Here is a 25,407-nt window from a genome sequence, read left to right on the forward strand (position 1 = left end):
TGGTAAGTGATGATGCAATCTAAGATGGAAGCGGGCTAACTTGTTAGGAGGAGGATGAAAATCCACATCCCTTTCGGTTTCTACACGACATCATACCGGAACGCTAAATCGCTTGGCGGTACGTCTTTGTCGGTCGGTAACTAGCCACGGCCGAAGCCTCCCACCAGCCAAATATGCACATCATGGGTGGTTATACTTAATGTTTCACTGCTGGCACTGGTTTTTGCATTCTCATATACGAGAGCAGTGGATAAGCTTTTGCGGGGTACGCACTTAATAGGATACGATATTTGAACGATCGTGACGATTTCCTTTACTCCCTGGGTGGGATTCGTGTATCAGGAGTAGTTAGTATATAAACAATTTGATTAATTTTTATAAATTACTAGCGGACGCCTGCGACTTCGTTCGAGTGGAATTCAGTTTTTCACAATTCCCACGGGAACCATGGATTTTTCCGTGATGAAAAGTAGCCTATGACATAATCCAGAGTGAAATCTACTTCCATTCCAAATTTCAGCCAAATCGCTTCAATAGCCGCAGCGTAAAGGAGGAACAAACATACACACACACTTTCGCCTTTATAATATTAGTGTTATCTGTTGAACGCGGTATTGTAGATAGAAAGAGTAAAAAAAACAAACAAATCTTTTACCTCTTAATAATATTACTTTAAATAAGTGGAATTAGGAAATTCTGATTCAGCGGGTACCTGGAACAATTTCGCCAACAATTCGTCGACTTGATGACGTCATACTTTTGGATTTGTGGACGTAATAAACGAATTTTTAAAAGGAAACAACTTGCGGGTTATACAAAATTTAAAATTTTCGCTTGTATTGTATATTTGTTTAAATTTGCATACGCATGTATACCTAGGACTTCTGGAGGTCAAACATTTACATTTACAAACAGGCAAAAATATTCAGTCCAGTGACAAATGTCACTTGTAATTTCACAAGTTTTATATTTACATCTGACTAGCACACACCCCGCGATTTTGCCCACGCAGTCCCCGTTCCCGCGGAAATACAGGAATAAATTATGACACTCGCAAATAACGTGGCTTTCTATTGTTAAAATTATTTTTAAAATCGGTTCAATAGATCCAGAGATAAAATACCACAAACTTTACCTCTTAAAATATTTGTATAGATTGGCTTAAAATATTTGCATACCACTAGAGATTTTAGGCGAGCGCAGAAGCCTTGTCTGGAGAGACCCGAAGGCAGAAGAAGATGAGAGGGCAGAACTTTTCTCTACTAAGGGCGTCTCCTGTGAGACTCGAACCTCTGCTTCGCGAAGGGTGTTAAGGCCTGAGTATATCAGTTCTGACGCTCTTGAAACAGTGAATAAAACCCATGTCCGGTTAGCGTAGAAATTACAAAGAGATCAACTACACTTTACTCGGCTTTACTTCTGGTGGGAGGCTACGGCCGTCGCTAGTTACCACCCTACCGACAAAGACGTACCGCCAAGCGATTTAGCGTTTCCGATTTAGAAACCGAAGGGGATGTGGATTTTCATCCTCCTTAAAACAAGTTAGTCCGCTTTCATCTTAGATTGCATCGTCACTTAATATAAGGTAAGATTGTAGTCAAGGGCTAACTTTTAAAGAATAAAAAAAAAACACCACTTAAATAACTTTCCTTATCTGTCTGTTTTGGCAATTATTTATTAGTTCCGTGGTAAGCTGGTTCAGCTACTGAGAAACAAGAAAAATGGAACAGCCTGGAGTTGGGAGCCGAGGAGTATATTATAGTAGAGGAGCCGAAGAGGGGATTTTTGCAGTTACTCGAGCGCGGCAGATAAACATAAGGGACTATACCTTACACTTTGTCGAGTACCTCCACCGAGTATGAGCCCTTAATATTGGTGGGTACGTTTAGGGCAACCAAAAAAAAACTAACTTCATAATACTCAACCAGCACGTCAGATTAAGATAAGGTAGGTGAGTTGATAGCTAAAAACTACACATTTCGTAAATCTGACGATTTGAGCGTAACGTAATGGAATGGAATTAAACCATTATATCCTAGTGCTCGAGGTACGAGTGCGATTAATTTTTTACTTATTTTTAAGGAAATAATCTCCTAATTAATCGCTAAAATTTTCTTACAATTTCAGTAAGCCAAAGTAATAAAAATTGTTTTTAAGGTCTGTAGTTTTTTTTTTCCACCGCTAAAAGCGGAAAAAGTAAATAACCATTCCTATAATTTAATCTACCAAATGTAATCGGTCTCAATGACGCTCGAGTAACTGCAAATTTAGCATCCCTGGCTCCCCTACTATTATTTGTTAAAACACAAGTGGTTTGGAAAAGTTCCACTAAACCTTGGTGAGTTACCAATTGCGCTGTCGACGGCACAAGTAAACTCGTGTTTAGAGTAAAGCTAATGTAATTCACCAACCGGTTTTGGTGTTGCTCAAAATTCTCGAGCAACCAGCTATTGACCCACTGACACAGAAACCGTAGAAGGAAAACGAGCCGGTTGCGTGTCGCAATCGGCTCACGGCTAACGGGCGTGCTCGCGATGTTCGCGCCGCGGGAGGAAGAGGAAGTTTTCTGCACCTTTTACCGGGAGATTATCGATCTGTTTTGTTATTGTTACTCTACTTTGTTGTTATTCTACTTGCTAAGGATTGTAAGTACCGTTTTACAAACAAATTTATCATAGCTAATATTAATATTCTGTATTTTTTCTGTCTTATTATTTGTTTTTTAATTATGCTGTGGTGTTCAAATAAAGTATAAATAAATAATAATGATGTATGTATTGTATGTTCTGTTTGTTTATTTTTATTTCATTACTTGTGTGTGGACAAATAAAGAGATTCTATTCTATTCTATATTATGCGTTCACTCTTAGAACTACAGAGAAAAAACACATTTTTAACCGACAAAAAAGGAGGAGGTTCGCTCAGAATCATTTATTAATTTATGTATGTTCCTTGATTACTCGAAGATTCTGTGTTGCTGTTTTTGGAAAGGGCATCCTCCTCTATGGGATCCTCCGAGCAATAGAGCATTATGGTTCATTTTGAAATACTAATTTTTTTTAGATATATCTTAGAAAGCAAGGGATAGAAAAATAACTTGAAAACTTAAAAGGTCGTCCGGTGTTTCATTGACAATAATGACATTGACCCGAGCGAAGGCTTAGCAAAAACTTAGTAACGATTATAATCGTAATATTACTTTGTTACCATGTCTTATAATACGAGTATAAACGTAAAAGTTCGTTTGGGTTTTTTAACCGACTACAAAATGGACGATGTACTCTACTTATATGATTGGTATGTTTTTTTTTTATGTACGTATACCGATTTCTCGAAGACGCCTGACCCGTTTTGAAAAATTCTTTTTTTACAGTCTTCAGTTAAGTCTTACAATCTACAAATTCTTTTTTTTTAATTATTTTACAAGTTAGCCCTTGTTAGGAGGATGAAAATCCACACCCGTTGCGGTTTGTACACGACATCGTACCGGAACGCTAAATCGCTCCTCGGTACGCCTTTGCCGGTAGGACTCCCACCTGCCAGACCTGAACCAATTAAGAAAACCTCAATCAGCCCAGCCGGGGATCGAATCGTCTTGTAAATCCACTGCGCCACGGAGGTCGTCAAAACTTACAACTTATAACTGTCCAGTTAAAAATACCGGTGAAATGTATCTTACGATTCGTAATAAAGGACGCGTCTCCCATCCAATGTCTCAGAGTAACTAGGTCGAGATAAAATACCTCTGTGTACTATTTTAGGAACCGCCTGAAACACCTAGTAGCGTTGTCCGTTTGGAGTTAGTCCAACACACACATTGCAGATTGAGTATGTTAATGCACGATTATGTTTACTTTCTAATGTTTCTAATGTATTTACTTATTAGTTTACTTACTTTGTATACGTGACATATGTTTTTTATGTGCGTAGTATTAAATACCAGCAGACGCCAACCCCAGCCTGAATTTCAGTTTCTCACAAATCCCGCGGGAATTATGGATTACTAGCGGACGCGAATTCGTCCGCGTGGAATTTAGTTTTTCACAAATCCCTCGGGAACCATGGATTTTTCCGGCATAAAAAGTAGCCTATGTTTTAATCCACGCTATAATATATCTCAATACCAAATTTCAGCTAATTCGGTTATGTAGTCGAGGCGTGAAAGAGTAACAAACATTCATATAATTAAAATCATCAGTTTTCGCAAATCTCGGGAAACCATGGTTTTTTCGGGTTAAAAAGTAGCCTATGTGTTAATCCAGAGTAAAATCCATTTCTATTCCAAATTTTAGAAAAATTGCTTTAGCAGTAGCGGCGTTAAAGAATCAAACATCCAAACATACATCCAAACATCCATACAAACATCCATACAAACTTTCGCGTTTATAATATTAGTAGGATTATTCGTGGTTAAAAAGTTTTCTAAACGACATGTGCACACGACAGATGTAAACTCGGAATTTTATTTATATAAAACTCCACGAAAGATTTACTCATAAGAAGTCACGTCATACAATTTTCGAAGAAAATTAATTCCAAATAAAGAGTGCATTTTAACTTTAAAACCCACCAATCTACTAACGATGGCAGATATAAAATTGCCTTCAGTTCAGAGTAATATTTAAAAATGATCTAATTAAACGATGTGACAGTGTACCTAGATATTCCAAGATCTTGAACTTTCATAAAAGGATCAATATTAAGCTTACCTATATATTTTTGATCCTTAATTTTCTTTGCAATAAAAAGAATTTCCAAATAAAAAGTGTCTGTTTACACAAACAATACCTTATATTGCTAAACTTTGCCATTGGCAGAACTAAATTGACTTCAAGGATATGTTTAAAAGGAATTGGGACAACATTAAAGTCTTTGAGGAACTGTATTTCCAAATTAGGGTTTCTGTGCGTTAATTTTAGATATTCTTAGTCCTGCCGAATTCCTTCAGGTACTTGAGTCATTATTGAAAAGATCTAAAAATATCATCTGAATTTTTTCGTGCCTTACAAAAGATTACGTAAAAGATACGACCTCAATCAAGTTTCATTTGACGTCGTTTCTTAAATCCGCAATTAAGATCATTGTTTTTTTGTACATCTGAAAATATCTTCGGAATCTAAAAATGGAAGCAAACGGTTTTGCCATTTAAGTATCTTTGACAAATTCTAAATTAAGATCGAGTTATTCAAGAGATGTGCGTATTTAAGTCCACCACCATTGACGCTACTTCTTCTTCTTCTTAAGGTGCCTCTCCGACTAGCGAAGGTTGGCATTCAGTTTCTTGAACTCGTCTCAATCCTACGCGAGGCGAAATAATTGTGCGGCGCTCGCGATCCCGGTCCACTCTCTGAGACTATTCCATACTGACGACTAGGGAAAATAGTGCAGTGGTTTCCCGTTGCCTTCTGCACATACGCTACGCTACTTAAATACGCACAATTCTTGCCTACCTCTGTTGTTAACTCATCTAAAAATACGGGGATTCCAAAAGTTTTAGATAATAATAATTGATGACTTTATACATTTGTGATTAAGTTTCTTTAGCGAATACTAAATTAAGATCGGGTTATTTCGATATTTGTGAATATTTTCAGACGATACTAAAAATACTTTCTGTACCTACATAGAGTTTCTGTCTATTGAAATTAATGACGTCATTTCGAATTAATTCCTATTCCAAGTTTCAATTGGATAACGGATGATGACGATGATGCTTAGAAATTGTTGCTTGAAAAGCGAGGTTCTAAGCCCTCATTCGCACGAGAGTTTTTTTAACGTCCGTTAAAAAAAGCGTTCAAATACAACAAACGCATTCCCAAGACTGCGACACTACTGCGTTTATAAACACGACGCTTTTTTATCGAGCAGTGTTGCATTTTCAATTTTGGGCGTTGGAAATAGACGCATGAATTAAAATATAAAAAACGTTATAAAAGCGCCAACAAAAACGCTGGGTTTTAAGGTATCCTTTTTTTAACTCTCGTGCGAATGAGGTCTAAATTAATATCTTAATTCGAATCAATTTATATTATATTTTTTAAAGATATTTAGGTCTAGTTTGGTGGTAAGCCCAACACAGCACGAGCCTCTTTTTAGGAAGTTGGTAAAAAATATAATTATTTTAAAGTTTATAAAGTTATAATTATACCTAACTGAATCTTTAACACTGTTGGAAAGAATATAAACGGTAATTGCAGTAATGATTTCCTTGAAACCAACCTTCGTCGAATCATCTCGTAACATTCGCGCGAGTTGCCCGCATTTCATTTCATTATAAAGTAGCTGACGCCGCGCGGTTTCACTCGCGTGGTTCCCGTTCCCGTAGAATTATATAGCCTATAGCCTTCCTCGATAAATGGGCTATCTACTTAGCACTGAAAGAATTTTTCAAATCGGACCTGTAGTTCCTGAGATTAACGCGTTCAATCAAACAAACAAACAAACTATTCAGCTTTATAATATTAGTATAGATTAGTATAAATAAATAGTATACTATCAGGTAGTCCAAAGTAAGTGTTAAATATTCTCGAGAATAATTATGTGCATTTATTTATCGCATGCGTTAAATTTATATCGTCGGCACAAAAGCTTCCGCATACCCACGCATACGAAATTAGAACATTCTTTTTCCGTTCGCTTCAGGAGTAGGTATGTACGATGTAGGTATGTGTGATAAATTAATATCTTCTTTTTTATTCAAGATGATACATATATTGCTGTAATTATGATCTTGAATAATTAATAGAAAATTATAAATTTTATTATCTCATTATAATTGTAGGTATATTTTAATTCTTCATGGTCTGATAAATATTCTACTATACTTTCAAATTTAGCCTGAATGCTTTTTCGAGAAGTAGTAAAATTCTCATTAAAGAGTTTGTTGTTCAGTGCCATACCTGTTTTCGCTGCCAAGCAGCATTGCTGTGTTTTGATCTGTCTAGTATGGTTGCCGATGCTACAGCCACATGACAGTTAACACCCATATCTCAGGCTTATGGACTATTGGTAGGTACTATTTAAAAGTAGTGCAAGTTACGTTTTATATTGTACATACAAGTATATAAGTCTAAAAGTCTAGGTGAAGGATATTATTATTCTGTTGCGGTGAGGCATATCCGTAATTAATTTATGATTTATTATTATCGTAAATAATAATAAACATAAACGTTATTGAAATATAACGAACACATACAGGAAGAGCAGCTCTAAGTCGGCCGTTCGCAATAAACAATGCGGATCTAATTATAGAGGGCGCTAGAGCGCGCGCTGAAAAATAGAACACGATAAGTGGGCCACAGGCGCGCCCGCGCATCGTTAACGAGTACCTACACAATACATACATCTAGCTCTAGTACATTAGGTTAAATCTGTAATGATTAGAGGTCGTTACTTGGAATTTTCTTCTTTGTCTTAGCAATGACGGCCTCCGTGGCGCAGTGGTATGCGCGGTGGATTTACAAGACGGAGGTCCTGGGTTCGATCCCCGGCTGGGCAGATTGAGATTTTCTTAATTTGTCCAGGTCTGGCTGGTGGGAGGCTGCGGCCGTGGCTGGTTACCACCCTACCGGCAAAAGGCGTACCGCCAAGCGGCTTAGCGTTCCGGTACGATGCCGTGTAGAAACCGAAAGGGGTGTGGATTTTCATCCAAGTTAACAAGTTAACAACAACAACAATGCTAACGAGTTAGCACGCATCCATCTTAGATTGCATCTCATTACCATTAGATGAGATTGTAGTCAAGGGCTAACTTGTAAAAATTAAAGAGTAAAAAAAAAAACGATGTTACCCTCAACTCTAATCCGTATTAATTTTGGGGATACGTAGTCAAAGACCTTGTTTGATCGTGCGGACAACGGCCTCATAATCGTTTACATGATATTGCCCTTTGCGTTCGTTTGAGGGGCCGACCTTTACCCTGATATCCCTTTTCTAATATCAGCATCGACGGGGCGATGCCCTTGTTCGACAAGACGTCACAGAATACATATTATGACTTTGTATACTTTTCATATATCTATACTAATATTATAAAACGCGCTAATCTCAGGAACTACTGGTCCGATTTGAAAAATTATTTCAGTGTTAGATAGCCCATTGATCGAGGGAGGCTATAGGCTATATATTATCGTCGCATTCCTACGGGAACGGGAACCACGCGGGTGAAACCGCGCGGCGTCAGCTAGTGATCTATATTTGTACACAACGATGGATATGTGTTATGTAATCGTATAACAGGAACAACATTCAAGAAGTATTCTACAGAAAAAATGTGTAATTTTGCAGAGATAAAGTAACGCTGATTATTTACTCGAGAGTGCCGTGGTAGCCCAGTGGAAATGACTTCTGTCTTCTGCCTTCTGGGTTCGAATCCGGTCCGTGGCATGCACCTCCAACTTTTCAGCTGTGTGCATTTTAAGAAGTTAAATATCACGTATCTCAAACTGTGTAGGAAAAACATCGTGAGGAAACCTGTATACCGAATTTGCGTGTGTGAAGTCTGCCAATCCACATTGGGCTAACGTGGTGGACTATTGGCCTAACCCCTCTCATTCTGAGAGGAGACTCGAGCTCAGCAGTGAGCCGAATATGGGTTGATAACGGCGAAAGTAACGTTGATTATTGTAGGCTCAATGTTAGTGTAATGTTCCATTTTACTTGTTGACTTAAAAAAAAGCAGGTAGAAAAAACATTTCAACTTCTTACCCACTTTACACAGACTTTTTAAACAGAAAAAAATTGTTTGTTTTGAAAGTTCTTACACCAATGGCAAGCTACATTATCAGCGAGTGGTATAGGCTATTTCACCTCCGTATACCACGGAAACGAGATGTTTGCAGGTGAAATGGCAGTGTTAGTTTATTTTAAAAGTAAAACAAAGACTTTCTGCATTGTAATAATTTATTTCCTTCCTCGGTTTCGCCAACGCTTATTTCCTTAAATGTTTTAATTGCTACGTGACCTTTTGGAACTCGAGGCTGAAGGTCGAGCTGATATTTATGCAGAACCGACCGTGGTTATAATTGAAATACGCTTTGTATGTGAATATTATGCAGTCTTGCTTAACTTGATTGTGTAATCTTGCACACTTTTGCTTTACAAAATACACAATACAAAAAGCTTACGTTTATTTTACTTTTTCTGATAAACAGCAAAGTACACTAAAAGCTTATTATTCGCGGGGGATACGTTCTCTAAATGTGTCGCGAATACAGAAACCGTGAATATGGAATGGTATTTTATATGGGATTCTATGGAATACGTTCTTGGGTGACAAAATAAAAAACAATTAATTGAAGTTATTGATTAAATATTATCTTCTTAGACAATGGTTTGAAGAATTTTGAAATTTTTTCTTGCTAGTAATTTTTTTAAAAGCTTCTTTTCAGAGTGATTTTAAGCAGTGGCATTCTTAAACCATCCATTCGCAATTTCGGCAATATGTATTTGGAAGTTTAAGTTTAATTTGCAGATTTTACGTTAGTTTCGTCAGTCAGATTCGCGAATAGCGAAATATTTAGCCGTGAATAGGAATTGGGAGGCAATTTTTTAATTCGCGAATAGTGAAAACTTGAATAAAGGTAGCGTGAATAAGGAGCTTTTTACAAGTACGTCTGTGCATTTTAGAATCAAAATAAATAAATCCTCTAAATTAAATATAACATAGGCAAGTCTGAGGATCTTTGGACTTGAAGTTGTGCACATGCCATTGAATCTGTTTTAGATATACGAGTATTCGATATTATTATATATATTTCCGAGATTCTTGTACAAGTGAAAGACAAATACAGAAGGGCAAGTTACGGTTTAGGTGTTTATGATTTATTTTATGAAAATTTTGAAATACACTTTTTGAAATATGTATTTATGACTTTCAACGACGGCAGACCTCATGATTCAGGTGTCAAATGAAAAGATTTGCAAATAATGGGAAAAGAAGATTTAAGAAATAATCTTCTAATTAATAATGATACATCATTATTTATTGTCATATTAAAAAATCTGGTGTCACGGTGTTTGTGTGGTCACACGTATCGATTGGACCGATTTTGATGTAGTTTAAAGATTTGGTAGACATGAGAATGGTCGTAGAGTATTTTCACTCTTCTACTACCTCCACATTCCATTTTTAATGGCGATTTTATTATTGTAGTATGAAAGAAATTTATATGGCAGATGTCGTCTTGGTCAGTTTTAGTAATAAATGTTTAAAAATCATTTAATTTCTCGTATGCTGTCTGTGATAGATTATAATACGAATCAGTAATTTATTTCAATGTAGGTAGAGTGGTAGGTGGGTGTAAAAATAGCAACTCGCTTCGTAGATAAATTATTGTCTGCAACGCCAACGCAACTTTTTATTTTTAAACCTATCATACGCGACTCTTTTGCGCTAACACAGGAATATCTGTTAGTTTGTTGCTATTATGTTTTGGCCTTGGTTTCGTCTGTTTGAATTTCAGCTCTATAGTCTATGCGTAGCTATTGCCCTCGGCTTTGCTTGCATGTAAAAGTTAAATTTGTATCCCTCGGGAATTTTACTTTTTTGCCGATGAAAGGTACTCGTGTGTCCTTTTCTTATATATTTTTATGTAGCTCTACCTACGTGTATGTAAAATATCATGAAAGTTGAGCGGTTATTATATGAATTAGTAAAGATCGATCATTTTTAAATAACGTATATGAATGCGAGTTTGTTTGTCACGCTTTCACTCCTTAACTAATCAACTGATCATCATAATGCACACAGATTATTAGGTACAAAACATCATCATCATCATCATCATCATATCAGGCGATGGATGTATAGGCTTTTAAGTAAGTACTTTTCTCAATGTATTAGTAAGCTAACTGGTATTATGGAAAAATACGTATTATGTCAAAAGATCACTACGGATCAGCTGATATCACGTCGCATTTTATAATCTAAGTGAAATGGGGCATGTTTGTTCTGTTGCTATTGATTTAATTAAATCCACCCCATACATTACGTCGTTTATCGAGCCTTTGCGTCAAGGGAAATTCGCAGCCCTCACCCCTTGTTGACATAGGTACTGTGCCGTAGGTAGAACGCACTCGGGTGGTTAGGCACAGTCTGAGAAAATAGTATTACTTCCTGTGATTAGGTAATGTGTAATCTTATTTATATGTGTACCTACATACTCTTATTATTTCGTAACTAGCGGACGCCCGCGACGTCGTCTGCGTGGAAAATTGAATTTTAAAAATTTTTGAATCCCATTATATTTCGTATTTTTTTTGCGATTTATGAACAAATTTTTAAAACTGTAACTCTAAAACTGAAGGACTTTCTATACCATTTCCATACATTTCAACCCCTACTTCACCACCTTCTTATTTTATTTTCGCAATAAAAAGTATCCTATAACCTTCTCCGTATTATGGTTTTAAACCGTGCCAAGTTTCATTTGAATTCATTGAGTAGTTTCAGCGTGATGCCCGAATAACAAAAAAACAAGGACAGACAGAATCTCAAATTGCGAATTAGTGTATAGAATTCGACCAGTTTTATTATAAGTATAGATGTAATAAGAAGGAGTATCATATACTTGGACCTTGCTCACGAGATTACCGCCATGTGGAATGTTGAATCAAGTATTGTTGTTCCGATAGTTGTTTCAGTTGTTTCAGTTAAAAGAAGCTTTCACTTAACTGTTGGATCAAGAGTCTGATACAGAAGGCAGTGGTTCTTGAGACGGCGCGTATTGTGAGGAGGTTCCTTTATTAGGTTGAGACGTGTTAGCCCAGTGGATATGACCTCTGCCTTCGATTTGGAGAGCGTAGGTTCAAATCCGGCCCGAGGCATGCACCTCCAATTTTTCAGTTATGTGCATTTTAAGAAATTAAATATTACGTGTCTCAAAAGGTGAAGGGAAAACATCGCGAGGAAACTTGTATACCTGTGAATTTTATTAATTCTCTAGGTGTGTGAAGTCTGCCATTCCGCATTGAGCCAGCTTGATGGACTAAGGCCTATCCTCATTCAGAGAGGAGACTCGTGCTCAACAGTGAGCCGTATGTGGGTTGTAAAATTGTTAATGATGATGATTGCATTGCTCTTGAACAGCAAAATGAACAAGTGATTAGCAATATGTTCTCAACAAGCATCGCGATACGATTCCCGGGCAGTGTTAATTTAGCCGCCCCTCTCCTTGCCCGTAACACAATTATACAACTGCATAGCTTGCCAAGATTAATGAACTTTCAAATTGGGTTTGCGAACTATTTTGAAAGCAAGTCGCGTGCGAAACCGATCGCGTATTCAACTTAAATTTAAATTCGTTTATTTCAACTAGGTTTTTACAAGCACTTTTGAAAAGTCAAGTCTTTCAGTGATGTGATTTCAGACTAGCGAATTTTTTGCGCGTATACGATTGTTTCAGCATACGCGCTTACACGCTGGTATATTACGCGCTTCGAAAAACTGGACTGGACTGGTAAATCTACCGATTCTTTCGTGCATTTATTTAAGTCGATCATCTGTGTCACTTTTCCGGACGTGCTCAAATATCAGCGTCACAAAAACTCCGTCTACTTCTTTTATATTCATCCTATTGCCTTTTCAGGGCTAAGTCGCTCAACCGATTTAGATATTTTGTATAGAGATAAATTGGACCTCGGAGTTAATGCACGCCATTGACGATCATTTATTCTCACGTTTCTGCAGCACCCACGACTATAACTGATCGTGTATTGGTCACTGCGTGCATGACGGCTCGACTTATGAAACGTCTTTCTGCCGTTTGCGCTGCAGAAACGTGAGAATAATTGACCGTAAATGGCTGACTTAAACGGGCATATTTCTACATGTTCGCTCGAACCGTTGGTGTCGTGTTAGTATCTCTCGGAGGTCTCTCGCGGCTTATCCGAGCTTAGAAACGCGTCAACGCTCGTACGAGTTTAGCGTGTAACAAAAGGCGCGTGTTTATAACGTTAGTCTGAAACCGTTCTAATGACTCTACCACGGGTTCGGAACGTAGATTCTATCGAAGGATCGACAAGAACACTCGGTTTCTCTTTTCAAATAAAAGTTACCATTGTAATTTGTAATCAACACACATAAAGACAAATTTGTGTTATCACGGTTTGTGTTCAGAAGATAGCAGCATGCATCTTTTTAACCGACTTCAAAAAGGAGGAGGTTCTCAATTCGGTCGGTATTTATTTATTTTTTTTTTTTTTATGTATGTACACCGATTACTCAAAGACGCCTGGACCGATTTCAAAAATTCTTTTTTTGTTTGAAACGGTATAGTCCCCATTTGGTCCCATTGCCCTCATGTGAAGATCTGATGATGGGATCCTGGAGAAATTGAGGGGAACTTTCGAAAATTATATGGGTGTCTAGTGTGTTCGTAAACTTTTCCATTAAGTACTTTTAAGCACTACAATTCCATGAAGGTTTAAAATTGATCTGATGATGGAGCCATAAAACAGACGAGGGAACTCCTCGGCGATTTACAGCAGTTACCTTGTGTTTGGGCTTGATTAATTTGTATTAATGAGAACTTTCCACATAGATAGGTTGTGACTGTCATCTAGGGGTTTGGTGATGAAGACCAAGGACAAGTAAGGGAACTCCTTAACAGTTTACAGTAACTACCTTGTGTTTGGCCTTGATTAATTCGTATTGCTGAGAACTTTCTACCTAGATGAGTTGTGTCTGTTATTAGGGGTCTGATGATGAAGAAGAAGGAGTTCCCTTAGTTGAGCTTCAACTAAGGGAACTCCTTAACGGTTTACGGTAGCTACCTTGTGCTTGGGCTTGATTAATTTGTATTGCTGAGAATTTTGTACCAAGATGGGTTATGACTGTCATTAGGGGTCTAATGTATTCGTTTGAGATAAAACACTAAAAATGGAAAAATAATAAAAATTTTAATAAAAAAAATACAACCGACTTCAAAACCTAAAAACGTACCCACTAAACTAAAAAGCGAAAAATAACATCATAATATGTTCTACCTGCTGATCAGTATGAAGGCGGTGCTTAGCCGGTGTTGTCTTAATTTAAGCCATTTCTGACAGGACCACATGAAACAACACTGTCTGCAAAATCTAAATCTATAAGATATTCTCACATGGCTTGAATTAATACATCACCGGCTTAGCACCGCCTTCATACTGATCAGCAGGTAGAACATATTATGATGTTATTTTTCGCTTTTTAGTTTAGTGGGTACGTTTTTAGGTTTTGAAGTCGGTTGTATTTTTTTTATTAAAATTTTTTAATCAACATTTGCGATAATTATGATCATGGTTTAACCCGGGTGGGTTAAAACTTGAACCTGAATATGCATTGGTTTAACCCTGATGGGTTTAACCATTGCACCCATATCTAGTATTAAGTAGGTGTCAACCTACTTTTTATGCTGTCCTGTTCAATTCAAGTTGGCGTAATTTTAATAAATGTATATTGCTTTAGTACTGAAATTTGATTTCTAACTGAGCTCGATTATGACGGCCTCCGTGGCGCAGTGGTAGGCGCGGTGGATTTACAAGACGGAGGTCCTGGGTCCGATCTCCGGCTGGGCCGATTGAGATTTTCTTAATTAGTCCAAGTCTGATTGGTGGGAGGCTTCGGCCGTGGCTAGTTACCACCCTACCGACAAAGACGTACCGCCAAGCGATTAGCGTTCCGGTACGATGTCGTGTAGAAACCGATAAGAGTGTGGATTTTCATCCTCCTCCTAACAAGTTAGCCCGTTTCCGTCTTAGACTGCGTCATCACTTACCATCAGGTAAGATTGTAAGGGCTAACTTGTAAAGAATAAAAAAAACACAAAATCTAAAAAAAAACAGTTCTGAGGACACTGCAAAACTAATTTAGCATACATACTACAAATGGGTACAAATACTCATTCATGCAATTGCATGGGGTGCCAAGATTAATGGACGTTGAAATTGGGATCGCGCCTAAGTATTAAAAAATTGCTTAGATGCAGCGCTGGAGCCTTTTAGTCTAAGTAATAACTAAACCGAATTCTCTATATTTGTTCACTTTATTTCTGCAAATAAGTTGTTATGTACTTATTTCTATAAATTACTAGCACACCCCGTCAAGCTTCGCTTTCATTTATGTCCACTTATTTCTTCCTTACCCTACCCTTACCCTATCCTTACCCTACTCTACCCCTACCATTTTCCCACACCTTTTAAAACTTCCTTGGACTACGACAATCATTTTAAAACAAAAAAAGAATTTTCAAGATCGGTCCATAAATGACGGAATGGCTGGAGATACATAAAAAAACATACGTAGAACCTCCTCCTTTTTGGAAGTCGTTTAAAAAATCAGCTAAATCGGCCCAGCCGATCTCGAGTTTAAACAGAGTTATGGACAAACTTACAGCAATTGATTTTTATATATAAATATACTATTATATATTACAACTAGCTGACGCAGCGCGGTTTCACCCGCGTGGTTCCCGTCCTCGTAGAAATACGGGGATAATATTTAGCCTATAGCCTTCCTCGATAAATGCGCTATCACACAAATAATTTTTCAAATCAGACCAGTAGTTCCTGAGATTAGCGCGTTCAATCAAACAAACAAACTCTTCAGCTTTATAATATTAGTATAGACAATAAAATCGGACGAAATAACTACAAGTACGTACCATAATGCAGATTATGCGTTTCAGATAACGAGAAAGAATGCATAACATCGCTTCCTCTGATAACAGTACTTCTACGCAAGTGAAAGTGATAATACCGGTTCAAACAGCGGGCATGTTATATACGTATACATAATTTAAAAGCGGAATACGGTAATTAAGTATATTTTTGCATAAAATTAATATAGATTTGTAACAGGAGCCAGTTTAAATAAATAATACTACAAATTTTTAAATCTTTATCTAGATATTCTTTTCGTCGTAAAAAGTTCTGTGATATTTGATTTTGATTATTTGGTCTACATCCGGTTTTTTATCTATATCATTATAGATCAGTGATAGCCCAGTGGATATGACCTCTGCCTCCGATTTCGTAGGGTTCGAATCCTGTCCGGGGCATGCACCTCCAACTATTCAGTTATGTGCATTTTAAGAAATTATATATCACGTGTCTCAAACGGTGAAGAAAAAATATCGTGAGGAAACTTGCATATCTGAGAATTTATTTTCTGCGTGTGAAGTCTACCAATCCGCATTGGGTCATTGTGGTAGACTATTTTGCCTAACCCCTCTCATTCTAAGAGGAGACTCGAGCTCTAGTTAAAAACTGTATATATACATAAATATATACTGTAATTGAACACAAAATTGTGCATGTGTGCGCTCAGTGGAGTAGCTATTATAGTAAGTAAGTAGTGATATGTAAAGTAAGTAGTGATTTTGTAGGTACATAAAATGTCTATAGTATAAAATGTCGTTGACTGCACTTCATAGATGTGTAAAAGCAAAGCCCTGAGGATTCATTACGAACCTGTAATGGAGGAGGAATTTTCCGTTTTGTACAATTTGTACATATAGAGCCTACCCTGGTAAAAAACCTTCTGCACGCCACTACTCGCAAAGTAAGCTCTACTCTAGTGCTTACACATCTTGAAGGCGCATCAAACATCTTCATTGAGCGACAGACAGATTCCTCGTGTCTGTCTCCGAATATCTAATTCTGCGTTTCCGAATAGTCAGAATTCTCACACATTGTACCTACCAGTGGCAAAGCTTGGAATTTTGTCGAGATGACCCATTGAAAAGGAAATTCATATCGCGTAATATGGTTTCGGTAAAAACATCATATTCATTACAATAATTGTATGTATTTGTATACGGTAACCCGGCGGGAATAGGCTTGTTGGGCTCTTCGCCGCTGGTACCTACTAGTAGTAAAGAAAATGTTATCTCCCTAATCTATAAGAATTATCGTGATTTTTATTGCATCTACATCATAGGTATGTGATGATAAGCATTATTTATATAAACGTTCGTGATGTGTACCCACTTTAGAGACAAAGCGCGCACGTATAGGTCGATTAGTTAAATTCAAAAAAAGTGAAAGCGTGCCGTTTTAGCCCAGTGGATGTGACCTCTGTCTCCGATTCCGGAGGGTGTGGGTTCGAATCCGGTTCGAGGCGTACACCTCCCAACTTTTCAGTTGTGTGCATTTTAAGAAATTATATATCGCGTGTCTCAAACGGTGAAGGAAAAACATCGTGAGGAAACCTGCATATCGGAGAGTTTTCTTAATTCTCTGCGTGTGTGAAGTCTGCCAATCCGCATTGGGCCAGCGTGGCGACTATTGGTCTAGCCCCTCTCTTTCTGAGAGGAGACTCAAGCTCAACAGTGAGACGAATATGGGTTGATAATGATGTATACAACTGGAAAAGCACTTGGAATTGTAACCAGTTTCGGATTACTGTTATTATTTATGAGTATGTTATTATACGAATGTGACTTATGTTAAAATCATGAGCATAGCTTATTAGGGGCACATAAAAACACACTACAGTTCGTTTCATGTAGCATGGTGCGGGTGACAGTTCGTTTCACACTTGAAAGTTTCCCGCGATTTACGATAATAGTACTTATTATGAACGTCATACAGGCGACTGCCACCGTACCCATGCTATATGATAATATACTTTAAGCACGTACATGTATTATTTACATATTATTTCAAAAACTACATACTGTTCATTAGTTTTAGAAAAAATATCTTTTGGTACACTGACTACATCAAAGCAAACAACGACGTTGGTAAAAAAGTAGGCATTCTAACGAAACAAAATTAATAGCTACTAGTTGGTAATTGAGAGGTGCAATATTGAATAATTCAGACTTCATTTTCGACGTGAATATTTTCTACAGAGAGTAGAAACCAGAACTATGTGAGTTCAATGGTAAAAATAAAAATAATAGAATTCTCTGATATCTCCGATAGATGTACAATAATTAAAAGAAGAAAAAAAAAAAAAAACTAGGGGAGGCCTATACCCTATATGGGATCCTTATAATTAAGATACTCTATACGAATAACATATATATATATATATATAAAAAAAATATATATAATGTACTTTATAATAAACTAACAATTTGAACCTATTTAAAAAAAAAAATTGTAACTTACAAAACTAACAATAATTTTATGTACCTACTAACATTAGATTTAATTTCAACTAAAACTTTTGTAACGCTAAGGAATAAGGATTAATAAATGGCTTTATTATTATTATTATTATTATTATTATAGTTGGTAATTAGTGTTACTATTTAATTAGTTACGGTAATAACTTCGGTGGCTAACAGATGTTCTTTTTATTCTTATATACCTAACTACCTACATACCTACATACCTACATACCTAAAGCTGTAAATAAGAATGACATTCAAATTACAAAGCCTAAGGTCACTGCGGTTAATATGGCAACTGCTATTTGTCATACATATAAACGAATGAGTTTATATCATTCACTCACGGTCATAAGGAATTGGCGTACCGTAAGCGATTTATCGCTTGATACCTCGAAAAAACCGAAATGACAGCGATATTTTACTAATAGATGCGTTACCTACCCTGGATTCGGAATATTGCCACAAGAAAAGTATACAACCTTACTTTTATATTATAGTGTTAAACTGTGTGCGAAAGGAGGTGATGGTGACAATGATTTTATAATAGAGATGATACCGCGCGCAAAAACCGAAACGACAGCGATATTTTACTAATAGATGCGTTACCCTGGATTCGCAATACTGCCGTGTATACAACCTTATACTTTTATATTATGGTGTTAAACTGTGTGCGAAAGGAGGTGCATAGTGACAATGATTTTATAATAGAGATATGTCACTAGCGCGCCAAAACTGAGGCGAACTATAGCGGCTAATTGTCTTAATTTAATTGAGTCGCATAGTAAACAACGAAAGTTATTTGTCTTTGTATACAATGTCGATACCGATATATACATATAGAAACCTTGCTGGTTTGGTCTGGTGGTAGGCATTAGGCCGTAGCTAGTCACCGCTATACTGGCAAAGACGTACTGCCAAGCGATTAAGCGTTCCGGTACGTAGAAATAACTTGTGCCTCTTCCAAGTAAGCCCGCTTCCGTCTTAGAATGCATCATCACTCTACATCATTTGACTGGTGGGAGGCTTCGGCCGTGGCTAGTTATCACCCTACCGGCAAATACGTACCGCCAAGCGATTTAGCGTTCCGGTAAGATGCCGTGTAGAAACCGAAAGGGGTGCGGATTTTCATCCTCCTAACAAGTTAGCCCGCTTCCATCTTAGACTGCATCATCACTTACCATCAGGTGAGATTGTAGTCAAGGGCTAACTTGTAAAGAATAAAAAAAAACCATCAGGTGTGAAGATCACAGTATAGTGCTAACTTGTCGAAGAACAAAAAATATTAGGTTCGCCGAGCGCATTCTTTAGGAGACGTGGTAGCCTAATGGATATGACCTCTGCCTTCGATTCGGAGGGCGTAGGTTCGAATCCGGTCCGAAGCATGCACCTCCAACACTTCAGTTGTGTGCATTTTAAGAAATTAAATATCACGTGTCTCAAACGGTGAAGGAAAACCTTGTGAGGAAACTTACATACTTGAGAATTTTCTTAATTCTCTAGGTGTGTGAAGTCTGCCAATCCGCATTGGGCCAGCGTAGTGAGCTAAGGCCTAACCCCTCTCATGCTGAGAGGAGACTCGTGCTCAACTGTGAGCCAAAATATGGGTTGTTAATGATGACGATGATGCTTTAATAGTTGGACTTGGTACCATAACTATTAACTAAATTATTTACACGGTGTACTTCCGCCGTGTGTTTTAATAGCACGGGCTATATTCGTGCGTGTAAAGCCCACATAACATGGAGCTCGTCCCGTCAGCGTCTTCGCATTTCAGCGAAGACAAAAACTACGTGTGCGATTCACCTTGTTTCCCCGCGAGGTCATTGACCCGCCACAGCTGGGCGCGATGTACGTAAATAGTGCACACACATACACAAACACTGTAGACATGTTTGTGTGCGTACATTATATACGTGTATGTGTAATTGTGGTATCTTCGTGACGTATTCACGAATATTAACGATAACGATTGGGTTAATTAAGTAACAAGGTCATATATATTCGGTGTTGCTAAACAGTTTCAGGAATTATTTACTAATTACTTACAAATTGTACTAACTGGGTACTTATTTTAATGTTGTAAATAATTTTTCACTACTGGACGTACGCGACTTCGTTCACGAAAATCGATGTTAATTTTCTTTGTATGTGTTGAACATTTTTATTTCTATTTTTTTTTACTTTTTAATAAACGTAATTAATATACATAACCTAACCAAATTGCAGTTTTCTAGTTTTAACAGACTCTGGAGTTATCCTAATGACAACTTATTTAACAACGTCATTAGTATGCGACTAGCTGACGCCGCGCGGTTTCACCCGCGTGGTACCCGTTCCCGTAAGAATACGGGGATAATATATTTCCTCGATTATTGGGCTATCTAACATTAAAAGATTTTTTGAAATCGCACCAGTAGTTCCTGAGTTTAGTGCGTTCAAACAAACAAACAAACTCTTCATAATATTACATACATACTCATGCTAATTTACATCTTCCTAGTTGTAATAGTCTCTGTGCTAAACCGCGGACCGACGGACGGATGGATAGACAGACGGACATGGCGAAACCTTATGGATTCCTTGTGGACTACGGAACCCTAAAAAACATGTAGATAGTGTAATGTTACTAATATGTAAATGTATTAATATATCATCATGTCAAAGTAAATGATTATGTGTATAACCATTTATAACCAATGATTTTTTATACTATAGATATGTTACGTGCCTACAAAATCACTGCAAAAAGTGATCCGAATTTAACGACACACAATTTTGTGTTTATTTACATCGTATTTATGTACAAATAGTTTTTACACTTCCTAAACACACAACTCAACATTGTAGACGATATTTAGGTATTATTTATTTAAACTTTCGTTGTTTAATAAGCGACCAAATGATTTGTCTGCTTCAGTTTTGATGCCTAGCGCATCTGCCCTATCTCTAGTGTAAAATATCATTGGATATAACCAAAAACATAGATTAATCTATACTTCTATCTTACTAATATAGATGTAAAGTTTCCGAGTTCAAAAATCAACGAAATCGGTTCAGTACATAAAGAAATTACCTAAAGTTTCTGGATGTACTGAACCGATTTTGAAAATTCTTTCACCAATTAGAAAGTCACGTTTTTTGTGAGTGTCATAGACTACATTTTATTCCCGTATCTCCACGGGAGCGGGGTATACGCGAGAGAGACCGCGGGGCATTTGCTAGTTTCTAATGACGTTGCGTCATTCTACAAGTTACGTAACCGATGGTTATAGAATAAGCGCGATTCCAAGTATCGTTTTACTAGACAACCCGCGTGACGCGTTGAATAGTCCATAGAGTCATAGAGACGTGTAAGTAGGTCAATGTCCATACACTTATAGATATCCAATACTATACTAACGTACTTATAGATATCCTATACTACTGACGGCCTCCGTGGCGCAGTGGTATGCGCGGTGGATTTACAAGACGGAGGTCCTGGGTTCGATCCCCAGCTGGGCAGATTGAGATTTTCTTAATTTGTCCAGGTCTGGCTGGTGGGAGGCTTCGGCCGTGGCTAGTTACCACCCTACTGGCAAAGACGTACCGCCAAGCGATTTAGCGTTCCGGTACGGTGCCGTGTAGAAACCGAAAGGGGTGTGGATTTTCATCCTCCTCCTAACGAGTTACCCCGTTTCCATCTTAGACTGCAACATCACTTACCATCAGGTGAGATTGTAGTTAAGGGTTAACTTGTAAAGATTAAAAAAAACTACGTATATCTACCCACTCTATATATCTCTACATATCTACTATACTATATCCACTACGAGAAATTAACGGAACTCATGTTAATTACATTGATTGTTACGTTTGCAAATCGACATTGCTGAACAAATAAATACTTTTATAAAAATAAATATTTGTCATATCTTTTAAATATCTTACATTCATAAATCATAAATGCGAAAGGTCACTCATCACGAAATTTCAAAAACGGCTTAAAGTACAAAGATGAAATTTGGCAGGGAGGTAGTTTATAGTTAGTAGGTGTCTGCTAAGAACGGATTTTGCGATTGGGTCGCTAGTTAGGAATATTCCCGTGTACCTCCAAATAACCTATAGTAAGTACGACAATAATAATCGAACGAGCTGGAATCAAACCCACGACCTCTTGGTTGAGTTCAGCCCCTTATTGGGTATAATAATCATGTTTTTCTTGATCGAACTTTGGCTATAGCGATCGATTAATCGAGAGATGTTATAATGCAAAAGTGTGTTAGTAAATAAACGTGCACTTTATACATTCATTGCCATTGTCTAATGAGACAGCATACACCTGTTGGTATAAAAATATAATGAATCTTGGACAATAGGCTACCTATTGTCACAAAAATAAAAAATAATATGTGAATAACATCATATATTCATCATTAATCTAACCTTATATTAATTTCCCGAGAATTTGAATTTAGTCTGAGGTAGACGAATAGGGTTATTATTACTTTGTACATAATACGTATTCTGTGTAATTGTTGTATTTTTTTTTAATTGGTAATCACGGGCGAGGTCTCAAACAACAGTTTGTATTAAATAGTTGCAAACGGTATAATCTAGCTTTAAATACGATAGGTACGCTAGTGTTGTACTTTACTAGATATCGTTTATCTGCGATTAAAATAAACTAAAACTGATAACATTATGTATATTGTACATTTATACGTAACTATACAGGATGCTCGGGAGTATTTCCCATAACTTCAAGGTGTTGAAAAGTCCACTTATAGGAGCCGAACTGCATAACTAATTTTTTTAACTAAAAAAACTTTTTATGTTGTCATATAAAGTAATTAAAAGAATTTCGACTAATCAACACACGGCATTATCTATCCATTTTAAAATACGTAATCGTAGTGGTAAGACTGTCGATATCGACGAGATATTGCAACTGGCACACCGCACTTCACTTGTAAGCTACTTCATGATATTTATCAATTAATAAGTTTGACTAGGTCATACATAATATAAGGGACATAATTTAAGGTCTATTTACGAAATGAATATTTTTTACTCCGAAAATATTCATTTTAGAACACGTCATGTTCCTTGGACATTTTTAATTAATTTTCTTTAAAAAATATAACCCTAGAGTTATGGCAAATACTCCCGAGCACCCTGTATAAACCCAACCCAACCCAGAACTTAAATATATTTAGAAAAAGGCCTTTATAAAACTTAATTGTTTGTTTACAGATCACGCTAAACTCGCGGGAGGAGACATGAACGCGCCCAGGGGCTGTCACTCCCACCAAGCAGGGTAGAGACATCCAAAGGTAAATCACATTTTGATATTATTAACGACGAAAGAAGTACAATTTCCCTGGTTTTCAGTAAAAACAAAAAGCCATTGCCTATCAAGCAGGCAACACTCGCTATACTCGTTATCAAAGATTTATACTATTAGACATGTCCGCCAGTCAGAATTGTCGTCGGGATTTGTGCAAAATAGAATTCATAGCGAATAAGAGTCGCGAGAGTCTACTAACTATATAAAGTAAATAAATAACAAGTTATTCAAAAGAATAAAGTGAATAACGAATACAAACATACAAGATACTTGCGAAAAACGTAATCCTTCTTGGCAGTCGGTTAAAAAGCAACAATAGGCAACGTTTCACAATGCAGCATCCTTTAAAAGGAAGAGATCCTTCGAGCTCAACTCTCTCTATTTCAAAGCATGAGTGCATTAAAGAAAACACTCTTAAGGGATTAATGGGACAGTTTAATCATACGCGGCACCTTTATCTAGTTCATAATGTGCCACTCCCTTAGCCTACGTACTCTTAAGTGCTTGTTCACAAACAATACGCGGGAGCGGGCGCGGGCGCGGATTAGGCGGGCTCGTGTTTAGTTGGCGTACATCGACGTGATTTCGTTAGTTTGTACTCATCGATAATATTTGAATTTTATTTCTATGGGATACCAAAGATAAAATGTCACGAACAACGAAGTTGCCATGCAAATGAGCGATGTCACAACTTTACAGTAGCAGGCGGCGCGAGTATGACGTATTGTTTAAAATTAAATTAATTTGTTTTAAATACCTGTGTCAGAATGTCAGAAGGGCAGGGGTTAAAAACACATCAGTCATTAATTTAAAAAATCGAAACTTGTTCCTAAAGTGGGAGATGACAAAAATTTAATTTGGTGTGAACGAAATTAATAAAGAAAAAGAAAATTATGGTGAATTTCATATTGTATTGGAGAGTAAACGTGTTATCGTTTCTAGCGATAAGTTTAAACTGATTGCACTTGTCTGAGATCGCAAGCTAATAGCGCTTAATAAAAATGCCAGTTCAATGTGAATACACACGAACCTCATGTAAGTTTGTATTTATAGCCTCAATAGCTCAACGGTAACAGCGGTGGTGGTTTGATCCCCGTCCAGTTGGTCTATTGTCGTACCCACTCCTAACACAGTCTTCCTCGACTAATTAGAAGGGAATGGGAATATTGCTCATATTAAAAAAAAGATATGGCAAATATTCTTTTAAAAAAAAAAACAACCGTGTCGCACGTGCCTGTCGCTAGCTTCGCGTCTGCTTCCACTGCAAGTGCGTTTTGTACGTAAATACGCATGCACATTTGTGTTGAATATATCCTGACCGCGTCCGCCATCACTGCCGCGTGTCAACGTGAACAAGCACTAATAATAATGACTGTGTAGTGTGTACGGAACCCATACAAGCGCTGAGCATAACATGATTACGTGTGCAATGTATGGATGCACCGGGCCACTCGTATAAAGAGAAAATGTAACTATTATTACGCGAGTCAAACCGGATTTACGTTGCGAAACCAGTAGCGTGAACTTAGTGTCATAATAATTGCTGGATTAATTCATAGTTGGAATGAACAATTAAATATAGAAACTTTTATTTAAATTAAAATATTTAAAGTAACGTGCTTTGTATTGTAATTTGGTTCCTGCTGCTTAGACTATTCCGCCATATCTATACTAATATTATAAAGCTGAAGAGTTTGTTTGTTTATTTGAACGCGGTAATCTCAGGAACTACTGGGTCCGATTTCTTTCAGTGTTAGATAGCCCATTTATCGAGAGAGGCTATAGGCTATATATTATCCCCGTATTCCTACGGGTACGAGAACCACGCGGGTGAAACCGCACGGCGTCAGCTAGTCTATTGGATAAAGAGTTTTGCGATTTAATTCCGTGCTTTGAAGTACATTTTCGTCTGAATTTATTGACAGTCTATTTGATTTTTACTAATTTACATAAAAATAAATAAAAAGAACATCTAAAAAC

The 25,407-nt window shown here is 37.1% G+C and overlaps 1 protein-coding gene across 2 annotated transcripts in view; it reads left to right on the plus strand.

The window, feature by feature from the left end:
* Positions 1-25,407, plus strand: part of LOC112043465 (uncharacterized) — a 104,422-nt gene that overhangs the window by 64,454 nt on the left and 14,561 nt on the right. For both annotated transcript variants that reach the window (XM_024078876.2, XM_024078875.2), the window contains one exon: positions 23,334-23,413. The gene's annotated coding sequence lies outside the window, so the exon portion shown is untranslated. The remainder of the gene's footprint in view (positions 1-23,333; positions 23,414-25,407) is intronic.

The sequence above is a fragment of the Bicyclus anynana genome, chromosome 12 (genome assembly GCF_947172395.1).
Source record: "Bicyclus anynana chromosome 12, ilBicAnyn1.1, whole genome shotgun sequence".
Lineage (NCBI taxonomy): Eukaryota > Metazoa > Arthropoda > Insecta > Lepidoptera > Nymphalidae > Bicyclus > Bicyclus anynana.